Source organism: Mustela putorius, unplaced genomic scaffold, assembly GCF_011764305.1.
Source record: "Mustela putorius furo isolate JIRA1106 unplaced genomic scaffold, ASM1176430v1.1 tig00003898_pilon_pilon_pilon, whole genome shotgun sequence".
NCBI lineage: Eukaryota > Metazoa > Chordata > Mammalia > Carnivora > Mustelidae > Mustela > Mustela putorius.
In genome coordinates this window covers 32422572-32446774 of record NW_025422047.1, presented here as the reverse complement: position 1 = coordinate 32446774, position 24203 = coordinate 32422572, and the positions used below count along the sequence as shown (strand labels likewise).

The window sequence follows — 24203 nt, the reverse complement described above, 5'->3', positions numbered from 1 at the left end:
ATGTTCCCAAAGAAGTTATTTACAATGGCTAAAAACTGCCAACAATCCATAAACCCATTAACAGGAAACGCCTTATCAATGTTTCCCAAAGTGTGTTCCTTAAGAGCAGTAGTCTCACGAGATTCTGTTTAAGAAAGCGTTCCACAGTCAGTTAAATGTGGGAATTCCCTTGGAACGAAGGACAAAATTTACAAGCCAAGCTAACACGACAACGCGGGTTCATAAATGAGTCCAAAATGTGGACCTCATTGGCCCCATGTTCCAATCATGAAACTCACAAAAGTAAGTGCACTGCAAATGAAGTTAGCACCAGGTTCCCCACAAAAGTACCTTGTGGTGAGGCGATGGGTGACCCTTCTGCAACCACAGGGACCTCCAAACTCAGGAAAGCGCCTCTCATCTCTGGGGCCTCCACAGCCCCATGAGGCCACGCAGGCGCAGGCGCAAGCGCAGGCGCAGTAGCCAGGCCAAACCACGCCCCCTGCGTTGCCGTTTAGCTCCTCCTGGGTTGGCAGGGATACGTCAGATTTTCAGTCGGCGGTAATCCCCAGAGGGGAGCTTCACGCGCATCTCCCGCCCTTTGGCTCCTCAGCCAAGCATACACCCCGCAAGACTGGTGAGTTCTGATGTTGGCAATACAGGGCTAATTTAACTATTTGGTTAACCAAATTAACTAACTGATTATCCTCTTAACTGAAATTCATTTTTATGTTATAAATGAGAGGATTCATTGTTTATTATTCATTGTGTAATCTGTTCCCCACGTAGAGGTTTAAAACAGTGAACGTTTATTCAGTGACACACAGTTGCTGTGCGTCAGGAACCTGGGCACATCTGGCTCAGAGTCGCTCCCGAAATTGCGGGCAGACAGTCAACTATGCCTGGATTCACGCGGCCTAGGAAGGAGCGGCCTCCAAGCTGACTCTTGTCATTGGCGGGCTGTTGGTTGAAGGCCCCTTTCTGTTCCTGCCCATAAGACATATCCCATGTGGCCGGCAGCTTCTCTCAGAGCAAGCCAGGGGAGAGTGCAAGATCCTTTCCTAAGAAAAAAGCCACAGTCTTTTTGCACCCTCATCTCAGACGTGACATCTCATCATTTTTGCCACATTCTGTTAGACGTGAGACCCTAGGTCCAGCTCACACTCAAAGAGAGGGAGTTACACACAGGCAAAACTCTAGCAGGTGGGGATCCCTGGAGCCATTTAGCTGCTGCCTGTCACTCATATGAAAGTCCTTGAAAGCTTTAAGGGTCTAAGACTTGCAAAGTAACCCCTTCTCTAATCACAGTGGAGGTCAGACAGAAAGGGTGGAGGAAGGGGCCATAAAGAGACACCGATTTTGCAAAATAAATGGGTAACTAGCTAACGTCGGATTTGGGGTTTTTGTTTTTTGTTTTGTTTTGACTTAGTTTGGTGAAGATTTTCACTGACTAGGGGAGTTTCTTGGGCTCCAGTGGAGGGTAAAGGGGAGTGGATGGGTATTGACAGGAAAGGCAAAAGGTGGCAGAAAAGGATAGAAAATGTCTCAGAAACCAAGAGAAGGGCTGACCCGGGACTGCTTCACAATTTTGCCAAGGGCTAATTCAGCTTTATCACTGCAGTGTCACTTCAACCCTTGATGTCTGAGGGCTCATTTCTGGTGTGAATTACCTAGGCCTCTCCTGACTCATCTGCTTCTTCCTGCTTTTATGTACACTTTTGCTGTTTCTTGCTCCTTTGCACCTTGAGAAAGGAAAGAGGAGGTAGTAAAATTCAAAGCAATCCAGTGTTTTATTGCACTTTCTCTCCAGAAAGAAGAACATTCTCCACTCTGTTTCCAATGCCTATGTGCTTACACAGATAATTGGATAAGTTAACAGGGAAGCTCTAAATAATTGCACAATTCAGCACACTCAATTTGAGGAATTAAAAAAAATTGTTTTGACCTTAAATTCCTCAAATGTGGGACCTCAGTCAATTTATTTCTCAATAAATTGGTACCCCTCTTTCTCAACATCTGTGGGAATACTGTTTTTCTTCCTGAATTGACACAAACGATCTCATCCTTCCACCTACAATTTACTCAGTGAGACATGTGAAAAGTGGGATCTATTTTTGGCTCCCTAGCAAAGCTGCTAAAGGGTATAATCTTTTTCTCTGCCCTGCCTGGGATGGGCTAGGTGACAGGAGGTCTTTTTTATTTCTAATTTTTACAACGCCTTTCAGCAAACAGCAGGTAAACAGTTTTAATACAGGGCCATTTTCATTATGTGTCTACTAGAGAATGTGTCCCTGCATTAAAATAAACAGTAATAATACCAAAAAAGTTTGCTCATACAATAATAGCAACCTTCCTAAATTACAGTGATTGTGCCACCCAGCAGTATAATACAAAATGTGGTTTTTATCTCAAAAGACACAGAATTTATTATTTTCCACCTACCTGGCATTTTAGAGCAATTGGAACCAGGTTTCTGAAAGAACAATTCAGTACATTAGCTCTCAAATACAAAAAATATATTTTCAGCATTGAAATGACTCATTCAAAGCCGCACTTCAACAAAATGTTGTCCACCCTGCCCTGGTAATTATGTCACGTCTGGTGTATACTAATTTACACAGTGTATTGTTTTTTTGCATAATTAAGGCTATTAAGCTGAATTCTGAGGTGGTGGTTAATTAATTAAACAAGCAAGCAGAGAAGTTACTGACAAAGTCAGAGCCTTGTTTTCACTCTCCTGGTGGGCAAGAAGCTAAAGAAATAGGTGAGAAGGGCTGTCACCTGGAACACCCCTCAGTCACAATTTTCTATTCACAGGGAAAAGTACAAAAGTCATTTCCCAGAAAGTATACACTTTAATTCATTGCCCCACAATCTCTCACCACTGAATCACCAAGCATGGACATAGTATTTATAAATAAAACCATATAATGAGACCAACTACCCCTTCTCCATAGTTTCACCAAAGTAAAGGATTTTCCAATATATTGACTTTGAGTTACCTTTGGATACTACCTTTTCATGGATCAGCTAGATTAACTCAGGGAAAGGTGCTCTCTCCAGACTTTTCATTCTTTTCAAGGCCTATCCCAAACTCCAAATTCATCCAGAATAGTAGACCTAGCATTCACTGACACGTATGAAGAAATCCTAATTGGCTCGGGTTTCACAGTCCTTAAACAATTATAATATTTCTATAATATTTATTTTTTTTTAAATTATTTATTTGAAAGGGAATGAGAGAGAGAAAGAGCATGAACAGGGCAGATGGAGAAGCAGACTCTCCACTGAGCAGGGAGCCCAAGGCAGGACTCCATCCTGGGCAACAGGATCATGACCTTAGCCAACCAACTAAGATCAACCAACAAAGCCACTCAGGGACCCGCATTTCTACTTTTTTTTAACACAACACCAATGCTGTGCTTTGCATCCAGTACACTAGAAAGTGGGATGCTCAAAAGCAAAGATCCTAAGTATTTTTTCTTCACAGTTATGTAGCCTTTTCAAACATGTTCTCAAAAACGGGAAAATCTTTAGATATGTCTTTTATATATACTCTATGGGGTTTTGTTTTGTTTTGTTTTGTTTTTAAGCAGGCTACATGTCCAATGTGGAGCCCAATGCAGGGTCTGAACTCACAATCCTGAGATCAAGACTTGAGTTGAGATCAAGAGTCAGATACTCAAATGATTGAGGCACCCAGGTGATCTTGTAAAAAAAAAAAACTTTTTATAAATGTTAATTTGTACTACCATATAAAGATGTATTGGGTATTTCACAATGACTTAGTTTTTGGAAAATGTTACTTCTCTCTTTCACTACTCCTAGTGATTATTTGATTATTACTCCTATACTAATCACTATAGAAGTAGTAATCAACTTATACTAGTGTTACTATGTCCAAGAACCCATATCTGTGTCAGGAGAAAAGGGGAACTCACTGTAGAAGAGATGCTATAAATCAGGAAAATGCCAGTATATGGTACTATTCTGTGTATGTTCTTGCAACATAATTAGGAGACCAAGTATAAGAAAATTCAGAATTCTTTAATGCACTTAAAATCACTGTCATGAAGCAATGGATGGCAAATTTGCATGTGAAAGGAGTGTGAACAGCATGTAGGAAGAATTGTGAAATTACTATAGTATTTATTATTATAACTTGGTGTCATGCTAGTCTCATTTTAAAATGAACTATAAGAATAGATTAAATTAGTGCCATTTTCTTTCCTTGTTAACATCTTTGTCACAAGAGCAAGCTGTCAGAATTTTATCTAAAATAGTCCATGGATTATTCCTCATGATAGTTGGCCATTTCTAAACTCTGGGCTTTGATTGGTTGTTCTTACCCCTGTCCTTGCAGACATGTGGGTTGAACACAGGGAAATAATAATCTTTTAAGAAACTAATCAGGTTGCAGACACCCTGATAAAGGTAGGAAAGACAGTAAAATGTTACAATTTCAAAACAGCCTTTGATCATAAAACATTATCTCCTAAGAAAATGCTTTCAACTTTGCTAAAAAAAAAAAAATACTTTTTGACACATGACTTTAGAATAGAGACTACTCAGAGATGTGTAATCCTATTAGCATTTTTCTGAGTTTTGTAACTGTCATAAAATCATGTACAATGGTCATTTCTCTGAAGGGTCAGAAGCACCATGGTCTAGTCAACCTTAAGACAAATGGTGATCAAAATAATGATTTGTTACTTTCTTCCTATGTCTTTATGTTACTTGTCTGTCCCCTGGGCTCAGTCTCTACAGCTAACATAGATGCTCTATTAGTAGGGGTTTTTCAGAGAAACCAAACCAATAGGATATGAAAGCAGGTTTATTATGAAGAATTGACTCACCCAGCTATGGAAGTTGAGAAGAGCCACCATCTGCCTTCTGCAAGCTGGAGGCTTAGGAAAATCAGTGGTGTAATTCAGTTCAAGGACGAAGGCCTGAGAAACAGGGAAGCAGATGTAAATCTCAGTTGAAGGGCAAGAAAGAGGTGATGAGAGCCTCCACTTTAGGGAGTAGATGGACTTCTTTACTGAGTCCACTGATTCAAATGCTAATCTCATTCAGCAACATCCTCACAGATGATACCTAGAAGTAATGCTTAACCAGATAAATGGGCATCCTCTGATCCAGTCAAGCTGACACAAAAAACTATCCCAAATGTCCCTTTTCACTATGATTTTCCTCTCTCACAATTCCCCATAACAAGGATGACCGTAAGTCTTGGTTTGCCTGGATTGTCCCACTTTTTGCCTGTTGTCTCAATTTAATTATTAGCAGTGTCTTTTTTCACTCTCAAAAGTATCGAGTTTGAACAACACATTATATGATCACTGTACTCATAATAGTTTCCAAGAACCTCTGTGAGACACATCACTGTTTTTTATTCTATTGTACTACACAGATATGTCTTAGACTGATTTGAGGACAAAATCTGGCTTCACTCATCTTTTTTGGTTATCACAGGGTCTTGAACAGAGTATATACCTAATACTTTTCAATTAATAAAAACAGAGCACGGGATGCCTGGGTAGCTCAGTCAGTTAAGTGGCTGCCTTCAGCTCAGGTCATGATCCTAGTGTCCTGGGGTCGAGTCCCACATAGGGCTCCTTTCTCGACAGGAAGCCTGCTTCTGCCTCTGCCTGCCAGTGTACTCTCTCTCTGACAAATAAATAAAATATTTTTTAAAAAATAAAAATATAAACAGAACGCTAAATCACTTCAGGGCCAAAAACTGCCATCATTAACGCTTTTGAAAAACTAGTATCTAGAAGAAGATAGTCTAACTTTACACTGAGAAGATCAAACCCCACTTGAAACGTGTGGTGTGTGTGTGTGTGCGGGTGTGTATATAGAAACATCTGATAGCAGGTGATAGGGCTGTTGTGTAGAATTTTCAGTGTGTACCTTACATGAGGGCACCCAGCCAAGGAAGCAGGTTCAGCTAGAACTCAGCCTTACTTCATTTGTCATTATCTGTGCTATTTGGGCTACTAGAGACTCACTACCTAGTTTCCAGAGGTCAATGCAGATTTTATGAAGCTTTTACTATTTGGGGGATGGTAGGGAACACTTTCAGAGTAAATTTTAAAAAAATTATGAATACAAAATTAGGTATGAAAGTGAGTACTTATTTAGAATAAGAAATCAATTTGGAAAAGTTATCAAAGTATCACAAAATCCGTAAGAGTATTGTAATACTTGTGTTACTCAACTGCTTGACATACCTCTGTAATATACTTTTTCTCCTGCTTTTTGGGCTACAGAACAATTTCTTTTTAAAGATTTTATTTATTTATTTATTTATTTATTTATTTATTTATTTATGTAATCTCTACCTCTAACATGGGGCTTGAACCTACAATCCTGAGATCAAGAGTCACGAGGCAGCTAGGTGCCCCTGGCTACAGAATACTTAAGTGATTTTTTTGATAATGTGATACCCAGTTTTCCAAGCATCATTTGTTGAAGAGACTGTTCTTTTCTTATTGAAAGGCCTTGGTGTCCTTGTTGAAAATTAACCGACCATATATATAAGAGTTTATTTCTGGGCTCTCAATTCTGTTCCATCAGTCCATGTGTCTACCCTTAGGCCAGTAACATCCTGTTTTAATTACTATCCTTATAGAAAGTTCTGAAATCAAGACCTATGAGTCTTCCCATTTTGTTCTTCTTTTTCACAGTTGTTTTGACTATTCGGGGTCCCCTGAAATTCAGTATATTTCATTTCAATTTGCAAGTCAGGACTAGAGCAGCTAGAATAATTTAACTGTATGCAGAAGAGATTGCAGGCTACATAAATGATCCCACTGAATCCAAATAATATGTATTCCAAATCAATTTCCACTTGGTTGTATCTAAGAACTGCTCAAGGCCACTAATGCACTACCCTACCTGAGGGGAAGTGTGATGGATGGGAAGTTGAAGTACCAAGGCACAGACCACAGTGGTTAAAATATCTTCTTTTGTAAAGTTTTGCTAAGACATTTGGCCATATGAACTCATTTCTAGGGCCCCATGTGGGTGAGATACCCTGAAATTTAGCTTTACTGTAAATTTGCCTCTTGGATTTTATGGGCACATAAGAAACCCTCATATACCTAAATGGCATCGTATAGAAATTAGATCAGGGTTTAACTGAATGAGACTGTTTCGAAGATACTGAATGTACTTATTTCAATCTCTGAGCATGATTTAATAATCTGATTGTTTGATTTAATGATTTAATAATCTGTGTTTTGGGGTCGACTACACCAAAGCAGCTTTGTGGAAGGTAAGTAATAAATATATCAACTACACAAACTCAGATAACCAGATGTATAAACAAAGCTTTTGGCTTCTCAACATTATCAGTGAGAAAGCTACCCTTTTTGCATCTGTTTCTGCGTCTGTCTCCCCCCACTGTTCTTAAATTTAAGAACAGAAATTTTTCATCTTTATATCCCCAACATCTAAGTCAGCATCTAGCCTATTCTGACTGCAGACAGTAGGTACAAATGTGTTTTTTTGAGCCAGGCAAGGAAGTAATAAAGGTTTAGAATATTAACTCACAGCTAATATTTTGTACACAAAGCATTAGGTGGGAAAATTTTTCTCTTAGACTTCAGAAATCACACTACATTTTAAGAGAATAATTACAGGGAGACTAACACAGTTAAATCAAAGGAATTGAATGGCTCCAAGAACTAATAAACAATTAGAAGTTGCTTGTCCCCCAGTTTACAGTCAATGTCATGTTTGCTCAAGTTTGTCTAAAGCCTTCAGAGTGCAGATGCTCCAGGACTCTTTTTGTTAAAGAAGAATCTTTCCTTCAGTGACAACTTTATACTGCATGGCAACACCATGTCATTCCCTTAGGAACACAGTAAGACTGACACATTCTGTCCATGGGGAGCAAATAGTCTGGCAGAAATAAATACACACAATCACAGCCACCAGATGACACTGGGATCAGCCATAGCATCTAATGTTCTTTCATTATTAAGGGTGTTCTGACCCCGGTTTCTAACCTGTGAGGGTGGAGGGGAATGTGTTTCCCCAACAACTACTGCTGTCTACCCAAGATAACGTCAGATTCCTTAGGTAAAAGGGTCAGCCCTACAAGATTGCTCTTACCCGCCCCACCCCCTCCCACACACACTTCCGATGCCAGTGGCAAGTCCAGGTTATCATCTGAACTTCAGACAAAATTGCTACAGATCAGAGATTCCAACGACCCTCTCCTCAGGTCCGATTAATTTGTTAAAGCAGCTCACAAAACTTAGAGGAATATTTTACTAACTAGATTACTGGTTTCTTATGAAAGGCTATATATAACTCAGGAACAGCCAGATAGACATGCCTAGGGCAAGGTGTGTGAGAAAGGACCCAGGGCTTCCTTGCCCTCTCCAGGGTGCCATTACTCCAGCATCTCCACATGTCCACCAATCCAGAAGCTCTCTGAACTTTCCCCTTTTGGATTTTTATAGAAGCTTCATTACAAAGGCAGGACTGATGGAATCATCAACCATTGATGACTGAACTCAACCTCCAGTTCTTCTCCCCTCTCTGGAAGTCAAGGGGTGGGACCAAAGGTTCTGTCCCTCTAAGCACATGGTTGGATCCACCGGCAACCAGCCCCCATCCTTAGGTGCGGTCTAAAAGTCACCTAAGTAACATCAAAAGACAACTTTAAAGTTCTCATCACTTAGGAAATCCCAGGGACTTTAGGAGCTCTGTGCCAGAAAAGGGAATGAAGACCAAATACATACGGATTATCAATCATAATATCACAGTTGTTAAACTGCTTGGGTCACTGTCTCACACAGTTAGTTGGCAGGTAGCAGGAGCTGTCCAAGTGAGGTAATCCAAGACCCCACCCATGAATGAGCTTCAGACAGTGGTCAGACTGTTAGTCTGGTTGCAGCACTTAGGTGCTGACCTGGGACATCAAAACAGAGAGAAATCTAGGATTATAACAAAAGGTGCTTTAGTTGAATAGTTATGGATTGAATGTTTCTGTCTTCCCTAAATTTATATGCCAAAACTCTAATCTTTACGTGACAGTATTTGGAGATGAGATCTTTGGTAGATCATTAGGTAAAAAGGATGGGGCCCTTTCGAATGAAATTAGTGTCCTTATAAGAAAACAACAACAACAAAAATGAAATGAGAGCTAACTAATTTTCTTTCCCCTTGTAAGGACACAGTGAAAAGGCAGCCTTTGGCAACCATAAAGAAGGCCCTCACCAGGAACCAATGATGCTGGCACCCCGATTTCAGATTTTCAGCCTCTAGAATGGTGAGAAATAAATTTATGTTGCAAATAAGTCATCCAATTTATGATATTTTTGTTACACACCCAAACTGCCCAAGACAACTGTTCTTAAATTTCTTTAATTTTACCTTTTTTGTGTGTGACAAATTTTGACCTTCAGATAGTAACCATGCTTTGTCAGTACACATGCAGGTTATGAATGAGGACAAATAAAATATTAAAAACCAGAACTGGCTGACACGACCCCAATCTAAATCTCAGATAACTAAGAGTGTGACTAAGAAAGGTGAATATAAGGCAGCATATGAAAGGACATTGATCAGTTGGGTTAGGCAGAAAAGAGACAGACAGGTTTTAATCCCTACAATAAATGTGATGCATTTGGCAAAACAGAAGTTTAACTGCTTTGGCATTACAAATTTCAGTATTTTAAAGATTTATTTATTTATTTGACAGAGAGAGATTACAAGTAGGCAGAGAGGCAGGCAGAGAGAGAGGAGGAAGCAGGCTCCCTGCTGAGCAGAGAGCCCGATGCGGGACTCGATCCCAGGACCCTGAGATCATGACCCGAGCCGAAGGCAGCGGCTTAACCCACTGAGCCACCTAGGCGCCCCCAAATTTCAGTATTTTAAAGAGAAATTTTAACCTGTACCATCAAAAAAATTGATGTTTGTTAAATCTAATAGAAGCAAGAAGAGGAACTTGTTCTGGGAGTTTAAAACAAAAGGTGCCCCCACCTGAGTGGTATGTTGAGATGATGTGTATGGGTCTTTGCAACACATGGACTGGGCTGGAATCCCAGCTCTGCTTCTTTCTCACTTTGGGCACGTAATTCTACCTCCCTTCACCTTGGGTTCCTCAACCGCATCATGGGGAAGAAGGAAGATCCTATTATTTGTACTTGATATTACTACGCTCAATCTCCTATTCCTACTTTAATTATACTAACCCGGTGTTGTGAGGAGTAACTTAGTTAAGTCATTTAATCGGCTTGGCACAGTACCTGGCACTTCATAAACACTCACTAAACCCTCCAAAGAAAACCTATCCAATTTTGCTGACATTTTCACCTGGTTCTATAAACTCAATATTTGACTTTTTTCTAAAATGAGTTTTAAAAGACCACTATTATTGCCAGAAGTACTGAGTGCCTTTTACTACATCATAAAATGGGTGAGAGCATCAGTACAGTATATGACAACTTTCAGCATTTAATCCAAAAGGGCAGCCCTGGACCCTCGTGTAATTTTTTCCATATAGTAATTTGTCATTAGGTTCCTCTGGAGGTGCCATTTGTGAGACCCCACACAAACCAAACCATTAATCAGAATTAATCATGGAAGCAAGCTAAAACCCTATGGCCAGCCCTCGGCCCTAGCAGCCTATTACACAGAGTGCATTAAAACCACGAACATCGCAATTTCTTACACAGGCTGTGGGAGGGGAGAGGAAACAAGCAAACGTGTTTTAGAGATTATAGACAATATGATCTTTAAATGAACCTAACTTAATGCTGCTTACAGGGTCAGATCAGGGGTGAAGCAATGAGAATTGGCCAAACACAAGAGCAATTTCCAGCTATAGAAAAAGTCACATCTTCTTTTCTTCCCTGACAACAGAAAATACACTAAGAGACAAGAAGGGTTGATCATGGATGCCAAAAATGTACTTTCCATTCTTCGAGGCTTCTAAAGTCTCCTCCTTTATCCATTTTCTATTTTTCCTCCTATTGCCATTCTCTGGTTTTGTCACTGACCCTTCTTCACTCCAACTCAGCCTCCGTCTAATGGCCTGAAGAGGACTTCTTCACATGATGGAAAGCTTTAGATTTAAGATCCCCCCCCCACACTTCATTAGAGAGAAAAGTGAACAGCCTCTATGTGCTGGGTGTTAATGAATGTGAAGAAAGATTTTTTTTTTGTATGTGTTTTACACATTATGTTCTTGACTCCTAGAGGTGCTACAATAAATTGCCGCGCTTCATTTACAAGGAGCCATAACAGAAGCAAAATGAGAATCTGGCGACAAATTGCTTCTCAGTCACCCTGGGTCAGGCTGTTGGGGCTAATGAGAAGAGGGGCTCTAATTTTAAACTCCTCCTCAACCAAGCTATTCCTGCATTAATGTTCACTGTTGTAAATTGTAAAGTCAAATGAAGGAGCGCTGTTGAAAATTAACCAGTATTTTTATCCTTCGAGTACCCAATAGAGCATATTTTGGCTTCTGTAGCTGGTGGTTATCGAAGGCAGCTCAGCTTACACCAGGGGTGCCGGCCTCCTCCACGGAGTTCCCCCTCCTCAACACAACACTGCTCTCTTAATTCCTTCTCTTTTTCCACCCGAGCCTTCCTTCCACCTTCACAAAGAAAATTCTACTGGCGGAAGTAAGTAGTATAGATTTTCAACAACTCTAAGACGGCCTGCAGGAGCTGTGTTTGAAACCAGCCTTTTTGTGGGTCCATTTAGCAAGATACCGAACACAGGCATTAGAAGTCAGAGAATGGTTCTATCCATTTAGGCCTGCTGCATGTTTAATAATCTGTAATTCTGTATATGGAGGAAGAGCTGGTAAATCGCGGACCCTGTGAGGGCTGGAAACACTTTGTCATTGGAGGTCTAAAGCAGGATTTAAACAAATAATGAGAAACCAATGCAGCACCTGCCTCTCACAAAATACTTTCCTAATCGCACATTTTGCCAGTTTATAAAAGTAAACAGCAGGCAAAAAGAGATGCAGGAGAGAGTAAGAGGTTTTATCAAACTATGTAGGATTTTGATCCCATGTGGATGAACAGGCAACAACTCAAAATTCAAGGTTTGTATTTTGGGTGTTTTTGGTCATGTGTTTTAAGTGAGTATTAATGAAATGAAGTTCCTCTTGTGTGTAATGTGTCTGTCCGGGTGCATTCTTCCATGGAATCACTACATAAAATACAAATTAACCACACTACCCTAGTCTAATCATTGTAATCAGTTATGTTTTCATGTGTACATTACTGATATATAAGGCTGTTGTAGTTCTTGTGTGTGGTTTAATTGCTTGTTTTTGCATATCTTGTGTGATTGATGATGTTCTAGAAATCTTTTCCCCTAAAGGAGACTTTGTAAATTACTTTGTTTAGATGCTAATGATTGTATTTCATTAGTGGCCCTCTCATCCAGAATCATCTTTAAATGAATGAATATGCCATAATTAAAAATCTGAATTATGAATTACTTTGAAAGGAGACAACATTGTCCCGATTTCCCACTGCGACACAGTGTTATTTCAATTATGTAAATATGTTTAATCATTCCCCTTTTGTTTTTCTAATTATTTAATATTAATGTTGCTTTACCCCTTTATTGCTACAAGAAGGGATATGGCATCTTAAATGAGAGTACTTAGACAAGTGATACACAGATGACTAGATTAAAGCAGACATTTATCAGAATGCATAACCCATTTCCAAAACAAACATGCTATTAACATTCATACTAATATAGCAACACTGGCTATAATTGCACTTCATGAATGTTTTGTCTGTACAAATCTAATGTATTCACAATGAACAATTTCCAATTATTGTTTTTTTCTTATAGAAAGTCCAAAACCCCTGGTGAAAGTTTCAATTATCTTGAGGTATACATCTGAACCAACCATAAGATCACCATTTTTTCTATGGTAGGAAATCTGCAGCTGCTCAAGTACTACTAGACTTGACGTGCAACTTTCACCCATCCACCTTTGAACCTTCGAAAAATGTTTGCATAAAAGAATGTGTCTTTAAGCCCCCCCCTTTTTCCACTTACTCCCTGAAGTAGGAGAAATATTAGGAAATTTACTCTTCCACTCAAAAGCTCTCACACTAGCCTTCAAGAAGCTACACTTATGATAGAAGCATGAACCCAGCAGAGGAGAGCCCCAGAGGGGTCACAGTGTATGACAGTCAACTGTATATGTTCACACTTCAGACATCTTATTCAAACCAACTGCAGAAGCCTGATTTGTTCTTGAGAAAACATTATGCTGACTTCAATTCTGACATTTCTATTTTGGTGCAGCTAGACTACACGGGAGTATGTTCCTCTACCATTTAGTAATTTAGATACTTTCAATATTATTGCTAACTGACTCTTGAGGTATAAGAGCCTTAATTATGTTGGTTTAATATTTTGTGCTTAAATATTGTTATTTGTAAACTAACAGTGGGAAACACTACAACTTCCCCACATTTCTTTCTTTCTTATTTCAGTGTTATGCTAAAATATGCTATTGTTGATTGACTGTTAAGTTTTATTAATAATATTTATAATGTTAAAATTATGATTAAGATATTTGGACTTTCTGTACCTATTAAAAGAATAAGCCATCTTTAAAAACCTCCTTTCTCAACCACACTTTTTTCTAATTTGAAGTTTTTAGGAACCACAGAGACAAGAATTAGGGTTTAATATTGTATCTGGGTACAACATGAACACAAATATACAAATTACTTTGCTTCATCATCAACGATGCCTACAAAACACTCAGTGATATCACAGTGTCTATACATAGACAAAGATAAAATATTTATTTGTAAGCTATAAAGAAAATCGTGTAAACTATATTCCACCTAATAAATTTTATTTCTCATACTTCTTTTCTAAATAAGAGAGAGAAATTTGTCATTGAGAAAAAATTTATCATACTCAGGGAACTACTGATCCTCCCCTAATTAAGGGATACCTTTCCATTAAAATATTTCATGATTCAAGTTCAAGACGAAAGAAAGAAAATCCCAAAGTTCTGTGAGGATGAGAAATGAAAAGTCTTTTTATTGTCAACACATTGATTTTAATAACTTTTCAAATAATAATGCCTGTTGAATTTTTCAGGCAGAAATAATTTTCTAATTACTATTAATTAGAAACTAATTTTTAAATACTTGTTTATACACATCTAACTAGAAATCCTGAAAACTCATAATTCCACTATAGAGAACATCCCAAGAATACCTTGAAACTAGTGTCTGATATCTAAAGACATTTTGCTTTTGATCAGCTCAGTATTCTTTGAATGACCTTAGAATCTACAGGAGGGAAGTTCATGAGAAGAGAGTGGGAGATGGGAGTTCACAGAAATCTGCAGTTCAGTTTTCAAATCATGACTCTACTGGATTTTTTTAAAGTCAGTGATCAGAATTTGATCTAGAATTAGAAATATGCCTTATCTGAAGGAAGAAACGAGAACTATTGGGAAATCCATACCTACATGACCATCTAAATTACTTAGATGAAGTAATCAATGAAGGTACCAATGAAGACTAATGAAGGACCTGGAAAACCTATTCTCTGGGAAGCCTCGGCTGCTGCTTCCCAAGATAGAAGACAGGATTGAACAGACCACAGAATTATGTGGTAACATGTTTGGAATTCAGTCAAGGCTGGCAAATGATGTCCCACCTAAAAGCATTCCTGTGTGTCCAACACAGGAGAAAAACCATAATACTCTCCAATGTTTGAGGAAGACTTAGATATACAAATGTTTTTTCCACTCAAATCTTCCTCAGACCAAAGTACCCTAACAGGTTGATTTCAGTAGCTGGATGGAAACAGACAGTTAAAAACAGAAGTACACTTGTACTTATCCAAGCCTGGCATTTTAGGAAGATGAGGCTCACTCATGTGCCCTTACCAAACAAGCACTGAATATAAAACAGAGCCAAAGAAAGGGTCCTACCTCAGATCCCTAGGCAATTCCTCCGTTGGGAGTGCTAAAACCAGGGGAAATGATTTAGGAAGGTCCAAGTTCAAGCATCCATTCTCTCCATCCCACTTCTATTCCAAAAGGTCAACATGGGACAGTTCCACCCTAATTAATCACCACCATTATGGGAAGGCAAGGTAGAGGGAAGTCATTTTTCTTCCCTGAGTTTTCCTTCATTCATTCAATAAATACTAAGTGCTTACAATGAACAAAGCCCTTTTCCAGGGACTTCAGAAGCTACATAAATTAAAAACAAAAACTAAAACTAAACAAAAACCCTGTCATTCCATTTCCTCAACTTGGTTAAGGCCTGAATCTAACTCTGAGAAAGCTACCTTGTCCATGTTTCTCAATCTCTTGCCTAACTTCTGCTTTGACTAAGTACATTCTGCAACATCAACAGATGGGTTTAAACCCACCAGCATACCAATGCGAGAAAATAAGTAGTAGTATGTACATTCTTAGTTTTATCAGCTAATCTGAAATATGACTTTGGAAAAGGAAAGAAACCTTTATTCTCTGATAATGCATTTATCTCAACAATTCACAGCAAAAGGCATAGTGGAGTTGGAAAAAGGAATCCTTTATAGAAGGAAACCCTAACATGAGTCCAGATCCTTTTAGAGTGTGTGTGTGTGTGTGTGTGTGTGTGTGTGTGTGTCTTCAAAAGAAGAAATGCATTTGGTTTGAAAAACTTTCAAAAACAGTTTTGAGCCTATAGTTTTACATCATCATTGAAGCATTTAATTTGTTGAAACAAACATTTAAGTCTTCTCCTTTAAATCCAGCACATAAATATTTCTGCTTGAAAACTATTTTATACTAAAAAATTCTCAAATGCTTTGGTTCAGCTTCATGGAGAGTATTCATATTTTTAAATTTTTTTCTTTTCTAAGTAGATGAAACTATTCCAAATATGAGCATAAAATAAAAATATATGGCTTATCCACTTACCTTCATTTATTTTAATGAGCATTTGGAATAAATGCTTTGTATTCTAGAGCATTTGGAATAAATGCTTTGTATTCTATGAACCATTTTTCTTGCATTTTACATCTTTGGCACTGTTTACTATATGCCACTTCATATTAGAGCTAAATGTTAGTGAATGACTGACATGCTTTCACAAAATCTATCCCAAATGCAAAAGCAAAGTGTAGCATTATGGAAATGGTGCATCTCATATTTTTTTTACTATCTTTATGCAAAAACTAGAGCCTTATGTCCTTCATTTCTTCCCACATGAATAGTTTTGACTTTATAGGCTACAATCAGGCAAAGCCACATATTCTGAAAAAAACCAAAGTAAGCAGATTCTGTGAACTTTGAACCCTCCCATACACTGACGAGTTGCTTTGCTGTATAGGAAGGAATGTTGATTTGTCTGCTTATTACTCTCTTACATCAGGAACTTGGGTACAGTAAGGAAGGGCATCAATAAAGAGGGTAAAGGAAAAAGCCAATGACATTTTTGCAACTGGCTAAAGTTTTCCTGGATATATTTTAAAACTCATGGACAAGTTGCTTATTAATATCCATTAGCTGACTAAGCTTCCAACAATTTTCTTAAACAACCCACCCAACAATCAAAATGTAGTTTTTTTGTGCTAATTAAAAATAAAATTAATAAAAATGTCTATGTAATTGTGTAGGTAAAAATGGGAAAAAATATTATGGCCTGATAAAAGTATTCCTATAATCAAGGTTTAGTCCCATAGTAGAAATAGTATGATTTTATTCTCTATTGATTTTTTTTAAAAAGTCACATTTTGAATAGATGATAATAGTATCTTATATTTTCACAGTTTTTAGGACATTTTCTAGTATTTTCACACAGCCTCAAAATAATCTTGTGAGATCAGAAAGAAGACTCTTATGGCATACCTTCTAGAATATGAAATCTAAGGCTTGGAGAGGCTAAGTGGCATGCCCAGTAACAAACCTTCCAAAGAGGTTCCTGACTCCTATTTGGTGTTATTTCCCCACACCCTTCTAAAAGCAACTTTATTCTTCTACTATAAATGACAAGCTTTATTTCTAAATAAATTCTAGGATAAAAGTATGAAATAAATTAATTTCTACTTCATTAACTCTATAATACTGTTCAAATTCTCTTTTTTAGATAAAGTTTCTTTAAGTATGTTCAAAATTATTCATGGCTCAATTATTTTCTTTTTATGAAAAAATCAGCGTGTTTAGACTATTTTCAGAAATTGAAAATCTCTCTCATTTTTCAGCCCATACACTTGATCTGTGTGGTGTTGGACCAGCCATCTAGCTGCTGTAAACCTCAGTTTTCTCACCTGTAAAATCAAGATCATACTAATAATGTCCCTTATAAAGCCACCTTAGGATATAAATATGACATGGATTTATTGCTCGGCACTCAGCCCAGTACTTGGGAGCAAGTGGTACAGCCAGAATTTGACCTGAGTTTTTCTTGCTTTCAACCACATCTTTAACTGCCCCCCTGAAGCAGCTTTGTTGGGACATATTGAGAAAAAAAGAACAGAAAAGTAAATTGGGGAGAATATAGCATACTAAGATAAAATACTTGGGCTTTAAATTGTAGGCAATTGAAGCCCTTGCAAATTTTTGAGCAGAAACTAAAATGTTAAAATAAGGAATCTGGAAAATTATTTTGGAGATATGCATATATAGAATACACTGAAGAAATAGTGTAAGAAATTTGATTTGTTAGAAACCATTTCACTTTCTTAATTACCACTAGTAATAGTCAAATTGGTAATTACATGAACAAATAAAATTTTTCATAGCATGACAATATTTTCCTGATTTTGTAAGAAGTCAAATTAATTTATATTCTCCCTTAATTATCAATTCTTGCCTTTAGTAACTGGTCTGTGAGTACTCTGTGTACTAGAAGCTAAGGAGAGAGTGAGTAACCAACCAGCCAAAGAGAGATCTCACAAAAAGAAAAATCAAACACAATTTGGAGATGGCCTTGATTTAAGAAACCGATTTTCATGAGGAATGTAAAAATACAATGTAAAACTAGAACATTAGTACATAACAGATCATTTGTTTCAATAACATCTTAAAACTAGGTTCATAATAGGGTTAGAAGATTTAGCTCTCTTTAACCTAGAAGTTTTTACCACTTAGGAATGAGGGCCATTTATTTTTAATATTAAGAAGTGAAAATACTTAAATCTGCTAATTGAGGAAAATACGTAATTGTAAAAAGTTACTGTGGATTTGTTAATGCTTGTAAATACACTGCATTAGTTATAATAGCATCTATATTTATCTTTTAAATAGAAGGCATGTCATTTAATCAATCTACATACAATGCTCAATATTTTTATAACCTTAAGAATCCTTCGTAATAAATTCAGAGTCACTCAGAAGATTAAAAACCCCAAGTTTTCTTATAGAAATAATACTACCTTCAAAAACTAATAAGAAAAAAACTAATAAGAGTACCACTCACTGCAAAACTGTGAAAAGAATAAAAAAAGAAAACAAAATTCTCTTTTCAACACAATGAAACTGTTAAGAATACATGTTAAGTGATGAGGTTCTCATAGTTCTTTTCAAACAGCAATATTCTTTACCTGCTCTCCTGCTCTCATCCCATCTTCTATCAATATTTATTCTAGAGACCAATTTAAAACCTAAGGGTCATTCATTTTCTTCATTCTCTTAACAAACATTTACTGTGAGCTTTGTATGTGCCAGGCAGAGATAATGAGCTAAGCACCCTTAGTCCTTGCCTCACAGTGAGTACATTCTAGAAAAGACAGACAGTACTCCAAGTGTAATACAGATAAATGTTTCTGATAGTGCCACGATAGAAGAGTACAAGGTGCTAGGAGTGTGGAGAGCAGGGGAACTTGACGGAATTTCAGACTTTCGAAGTTGGTCAGGGAAGAATTCCCCCAGTGGGGCAACTGGGTGACTCAGTGGGTTAAACCTCTGCCTTCGGCTCAGGTCACGATCTCGGGATCCTGGGATCAAGCCCCGCATCAGGCTCTCTGCTCGGTGGGGAGCCTGCTTCCCCCTCTCTCTCTCTGCCTGCCTCTCTGCCTACTTGTGATCTCTCTCTCTCTGTCAAATGGATAAATAAAATCTTAAAAAAAAAACGAGTTCCCCGAGTAAGTGACTTCTCAGCTGAGATTTGAAGGATGAGTAAATGATACCAGTTTAAAAGCAAACAAGTAAAAGGAAAAAGTTTATAGACAAGAACCAGCTCATATAGGATTTTGTAAGGCACATCGAGATATTTAATCTTTACGTTAAGAGCAATGGGAAACTGCTGTGGTGTCTTTCATTTACTAGCTGTGGGATCAGGACAATTTATTTAACGCTCTCTATGCCTTGGTTTTTATTAAATAAAAAAAAATAGTAACTTCTCACAAGGGATGGATTAAATGAGATGACATGGGTCTAGCCTTGGACACAGTGCCAGACATATATTAAACATCATTTCATGTTGGTAATTTTTATAACGATGTTATATTTTTCCTCACTCACCTGCTTTGGGGCACTCTTTATAGCTTTTACTCCATTTCACCATCCCCCTATTGGATATTTAGGGACCATCTTCAGGCGATGTGTTTCACAAAACTCCAGGAACTTGATGTATATGGGGAAGGAGAGAAGTAGAGGAGGAGTCAACCTGTTTAAGCTCTACAGTAAAAAAAGTCTTGAAATACAGATGAGTTTCAAGCCCAGTAAATAGGGGATTTACTAGCTTTCTTTCCTCTCTTTCCTGGGGTAATAGGACCAACAGTAAACATAGCTCTCAGTGATGGTAAGGGGAAGTTCTACAGGTAGAAGCTAGGCTGATTCTGGACACTGGCTCTCCTGCTCTTCACATGATATCTTCATGCCCAGTCCTCCTCTTCCAAGCCCTCATTTTTTTCCCCTCTTTCATCCCTTATCTCTCCCCAGGTCTAGGAAATCTCTTACAGATATAAGGAGGTATATTAATCAGAATGATTAATGCTGGCTACTACAACAACTGCAAAAATCTCAGTGGCTTAACACAGTCAAGGTTTATTTCTTATCCTCAGCGCAATCCAATACAGGTCATGTGGCTCTCCTGGGCAACTATCCTCCAAGCTCAGAGACACAGGTGCTTTCATCTTGCAGCTGCACAATCTGGCATTTGTGATTTCCAAGGCCACCAAAGAACAGCAGGAGAAGACAAAGAGTTCATGCGGAAGGTTTCTAAGGATGAGGTCTAGAAAGAGTGTACTTCATTTTGACTGATACTGTCTTTTCCAAAATTTAACCCTGTGGTCTCAGATAGCTACAAGAGAGGCTAGAAAATCTAACCTTTTTGTGTGGTGGGGAAAAAAGAAAAAACACTGAGCATTGTCTCAGCCAGTGGGCAAGGGAGTCTTGCTCTTTCTCAGGATGTTTTTATATTCCCTGAGTCCCTTTATGTCCAGCAAAACAGACTGTTAGAATCACTGAACACTCAAACCTACAGCTTACTCTTACCATTTTTCACTAATGAAAAATGTTTTATCTCCATTTTATAAGTAGGGAAAACAAAGATTCAGAGAACAACATGGGATCACTGGCTTGTCTGAAGTATCTCAAGTCCTAAGAAGAGAAAGTACCCTAGGCTTTTCCCAAGAACAGTCATTATCATTTTTAGAGACCTTATTATATTAGAATCTTCGTGTCCACTGGATAATTGAATTTAATTTGTCCACTATTTATGATATGCCAACTCTCTCTAAAACCTCTATTGGCAATTACACTTACATGAAAATGAAACATACATAGACCCTGCCCTCAAAGGATTTATAGACTAATGGGAGGGCCAACACATAAACAACTAAATGTAAGAAATTTTAATCATTTTATCCCTACTTAATTTAGATAATTATTTATTTATGTGTTATAATCAGCCAAAAGTATGAAGAGGGACTCTCATGTTCTAGTCAAATTATTGAATATTCTTCAGAGAGTTAGGTAAAAAAGTCATTGATGAGGAAATATTTTGAAATAGGAGTACATTTTTAAAAAACACCCATCTTTAATTGATATCTAGAATGGAAAATATAATCCCACATGACTAAGAGACACAGGAGAAGATCTAGAGCACTATTAGACAACCACAGAAGGGATCTGAGGGTCTCAGGAATGAACACCACCTGAGAATCCCACTTTTCTTCCTTTGAAAAGAGGGAACTACTCTTAACTATAGAAAACAAACTGAGGGTGGCTGGAGAAGTGGGTGGGAGGACAGGGTAACTGGATGATGGCCATTAAAGGAGGGCACAGGATATAATGAGCCCTGGGTGTTATAAGCAACTGATGAATTATTGAACTCTACATCTGAAACTAATGATGTACTGTATGTTAGCTAATTGAATTTTTAAAAAATTAAAAATATAAAATTTGTTTTAAAAAAAGGAGCTTGATAATTGTCAACTCAGTGCCAAAGTTGCAAATTTTGTAACTTAATCATGCTTAGTAAAGCCAACTTTGAGTTACACCAACCAATGAATCATACGACTGGAACCAAAGAGAGTAAAATGCAAATGTGTATAGATGCTTGCTCTCCAGTGTGGAATGTGTTCCAGAATATCAGCAACACCTGAGAGATTGTCAGAAATGCATAATCTTGGGTCCTGCCCAAGACTTACTGAATTAGAATTGCATTTTAACAAGATCCCCAGGTGATCTGTATGAACATTGAATTTGGAGAAGCACTGGTATTAAAAAAAAAAAAAAAGAAGTCTGTAAATTTGGCATTTACTTCCAAGAACCTACAGATTTATAATCCTTAGACATGTATATTTTACATCAATATAGTATTTCCTCTCTATGACAAAACAGATGAGAATTTCTTACACCAATAGGCAATCTGATTCGATTAAAATTGTATAAATTTAAAAATAAATAAAGTTGTCTAAATTTTATCACTTCTACAAACAGGTGGCAAAATATTTTAATTCACACAAATGGGATCAAACAAAAGCAAGGATATAAACATTGGTGAAAAGGGGGAATAGGACGTCTAGGTAGACACAGAGGTTTATGATCTCGAAATTTATGTGTATTTCAACAAATCTTATTTTTTTCCTTTTGGTAGTGCTCTTTCAATATGAAGGGCACAGAATTTTTTACAAATGCACAAATTAATAAATCTCCAAGTCTTCCAAAGTTTATAGGAATTTGTGGGTGATGGGTAAAACAGACATAAGTTGAAAAAAAATATTGTCTTCAGCCATCTCTCCCTAATGCAGTCAAATATTCAGACAGAAGATGGGAAGGAAAATGGAAGAGAAATTTTTTTCAAGGTCTCTATTCTTGGGAAAGGAGAGTGAAAGGAGTAGGGAATGGCCAGAAGTGTTAGAGACCACTAGCTATCAATTTCCAATCCCTTTCATCACAACCCAAAACAGCAAATTACAGATCAGTAGACCAGATATTTCTACAGAGGCTTTTTACAACTTGTTCCCACCGTCACATTACCAATTGAGCTACTCTTGCTAACATGACACTTCTTTTTTTTTAATTAGAGCAATTTGTTTCATAGAATGAGTGATATCTTTCTTAAGATCCCATTCCTGCTGTCTCTGAGCCTCTTCGCCTTGAGGACCCTTCTGCACCCAGTGAGCCTAAAGCAAGTCTTGCTTTGAAAAGAAGCAGAGTGCTGCATTTCAATATTATAGACTACTTCAAAATTATGTTTTCATTTCCCAGAAAGAGTTTTTAAAATGTACTACACTTCAGCGGCTGTATCCTGCCTGAGCCCAGCACCAAGGAGCATCTCAACAAGCTCTGGAAGGAACTCACTTTCCTCCTTTTGTTGAAAGATAAAGGTGGGTCAAGAGGTGGGTCCAAGTGCTCTCTTGGAGAACCCACCGAGTGAGCCACATCCTGTTGCTTGTGTCTGATTCTTTCCCAGGTCCATGCCCTGGCTAAGGGGTAACTGCAGGAAAAGGCTAGCCACCACCTTGACTTTCCCAGACAAGAGCAAGGACAATTGCTCTGAGAATGCCCATGCACAACATCTGAAAGAAACCCCCAAACTTGAGCCATTTTCCCCCACTGCCTTCACCTCTGCCCCAAGGAGAAAGCATTAAAATTTTTACCTCAGAGGGGTGCCTGGGTGGTTCAGTCCATTAAGTGTCCAACTCCTCATTTTAGGTCAGGCCATGATCTCAAGATTGTGAGCTCCAGCCCCCCATTGGGCTCCATGTTGGGTGTGGAGCCTGCTTAAGATTTTCTCTGTTCCTCTCCCTCCCTCTCTCTAATAATAATAATAATAATAATTTCAAAAAAAAATAAAATCTTTACCTCAGAGCATAAGCTCCACAAGGAATTAAACAATACACCTTCAAATAATAATAGAATAGTGAAATACAACACTTATTCTGAAGCATCTATAATGCTTTCGTAGCTGCCTTTTCAATTGCTCATAGAGATGTTTTAATTTAACATTTGGTGGCAGGCATCCTCTGAAAGAACGAAGTGCTAAGTAGACAGATCTATATTTTAAATTGAAGAAGGGATGACTTCAGTTCTCCAGGCACCAGCAACATCTAAATAAAATGAAATCTAACACAAAATTATAAAGAAGTATTTTTTACTTTGAGGTATTTGTTTAATAAGCCACTTTGAAATGCTAACCGTATGCCAGTGTTGGATGCAGGAGAAACAAAGTCTAATGAGATAAGCTTCCTGCCTTTGAAGCATTCACAGGACCACTTGGATTTCCAGCACTGTGGGCCACCGGTAAGGGCTTCTAAGAGTGATGTCTGGAGTTTGTCTCATCATCCATATTGTGTCTGCCTCAGGTGCTTTGTGGGGGCAGCCACACACAGCTGTTCCCTGCACCCTCATTAGCTCTCAGGCCTCTCTGTCAAAACTATGAATGACCAGTTGGGGACACTAGGAGAATCCTCAAATGTTGTTTGGGAGAAGAAATTAATCATTACGGTGCCAGTTTTCTTCACTCATGATGCCAGTTGTCTACCATCTGTTTACTTCATTAAGAGGCTAAATAGGAGAAAAGAAAAAATAAAACACCCAAATTTATTCATTGGAATCTATCATAACAAATCTGGGGGCACTTGGGTGGCTCAGTCAGTTAAGCGTCTGACCCTTGATTTCAGCTCAGGTCATGATCTCAAGGTTATGAGATTGAGCCCTTCACTGGGCTCTGTGTCCAAGGGGGAGTCTGCTCGAGATTCTCTTTACCCCTCTCCCTCTCTTCCTCCCCCTGCTCACTCTCTCAAAT

The 24203-nt window shown here is 38.0% G+C and overlaps 1 long non-coding RNA gene across 1 annotated transcript; it reads left to right on the top strand.

The window, feature by feature from the left end:
- Positions 1-525: 525 nt before the first annotated feature.
- Positions 526-22777, top strand: LOC101692505. The gene is made up of 3 exons (XR_001176513.2): positions 526-616; positions 9170-9268; positions 22664-22777. It is a non-coding gene; the product is annotated as an uncharacterized LOC101692505 (long non-coding RNA).
- The last annotated feature ends 1426 nt before the right edge of the window (positions 22778-24203 follow it).